This window comes from Lithobates pipiens, unplaced genomic scaffold (assembly GCF_037356315.1).
Source record: "Lithobates pipiens isolate NorthernLeopardFrog02 unplaced genomic scaffold, aLitPip1_a1.2 Scaffold_18, whole genome shotgun sequence".
NCBI lineage: Eukaryota > Metazoa > Chordata > Amphibia > Anura > Ranidae > Lithobates > Lithobates pipiens.
Window position 1 is genome coordinate 76,916,086 of NW_027507758.1, and position 1,251 is coordinate 76,917,336.

Consider the following 1,251-nt stretch of genomic DNA (forward strand, 5'->3'; position numbering starts at 1 on the left):
ATATCTGAAAATTGATCACACCTGAAGTACTGACGGCCTATTTCAATTCTTGAGACCCTAATGCCCCGTACACACGATAAGATTATCGCACGAAAAATCCCGCTTTCGGAGAGATCGTTCGATAATCGAATCATTAGTACACGTCTGACGCATCCGATTATGGCCGGTCGTACGAAATTTATAGAAGGAACATGACTGAAAATTTTTCCCGTATGTGAACACAACGAACGATCATCGGATCATTGGTATGGTTATCGTACGAAAATTAAAATATCGGGAAGTGTACTGCGCATGATCGGAAACAAACGAACCAACCGGAAACAAAACAAACAAAAAGTAAACAAAGATACCTGTATATGTCATATTGCCTACATGCATGTTCTATAAATGTGAGGGGGACATTGGGGATCAGTTGTGGGTGGGTGTTCTGTGTATATATGCAGTTTGCTCTGTCTCTAATATATATATATATATATATATATATATATATATATATATATATATATATTATTAAATAAATATATATCTATATATAATAATTTATTATTATACTATTATATATAATAGATAAATAAATATATAATTTGTTAGATATTCATATACCAGCAATATCTAAAAATAATAGTAACACATATAGTAACAATGTCAGACACATAACTTTATTAACATAAACTTTATTAAACGTTAACGATTATTACAAGTATGAGGCAAAAAAACAATAACTGAACAAGAATAAATAATGATTTACAGCTGTGTGTAGTTGTAGTCATTTGACCACTGTGAGGGTGGCCTATCCCTGGGAGCATATTGCCAATGTGGGCCTTGCTGCAGCAATGGTTGGGACATCATGGGAGGAACAGGTGTTGGTGGTACAGCTTGTTGTTCTGCTAAATAAGTATTATGGGTTAATTTAACATTAACACCTTTGTGTAGAACCTCAAGGAGTAACTTCTCAGCCAGTTGTTTTTGCTCAGTGCACATCAATTTTAGTTTGTTGGCTACAACAATAGCAAAGCCATCAGAGTCATCCGGTCTCCTCTGTAATGCAGCAGTTGCCTGAGCTAGAAATGCAGAAGTACCATCTGAAGATTTTCTCTTCTTTCCTCTTGGCTCCGGTGTTTGAAATGGGGAAACGGTGGTTGTAATCGACTCTGTGTTTTCCTGGGTGATATAAAAAAAGGAGCCATTTAATAATTATATACACCTACATTATATGATGACATTCCTAATGAACCATATTTCTATTCACCT

General features: G+C 35.0%; 1 long non-coding RNA gene across 1 annotated transcript in view; it reads right to left on the bottom strand.

Moving 5' to 3' along the window:
• Positions 1-658: 658 nt before the first annotated feature.
• LOC143990063 (uncharacterized) overlaps positions 659-1,251 on the bottom strand; it is a 1,288-nt gene continuing 695 nt past the window's right edge. Inside the window, exons 1-2 of the long non-coding RNA XR_013277134.1 lie at positions 1,250-1,251; positions 659-1,161 (exon numbers count right to left, since the gene is read on the bottom strand). The exon at positions 1,250-1,251 is cut by the window's right edge and continues 695 nt beyond it. This is a non-coding gene — a long non-coding RNA (uncharacterized LOC143990063). The remainder of the gene's footprint in view (positions 1,162-1,249) is intronic.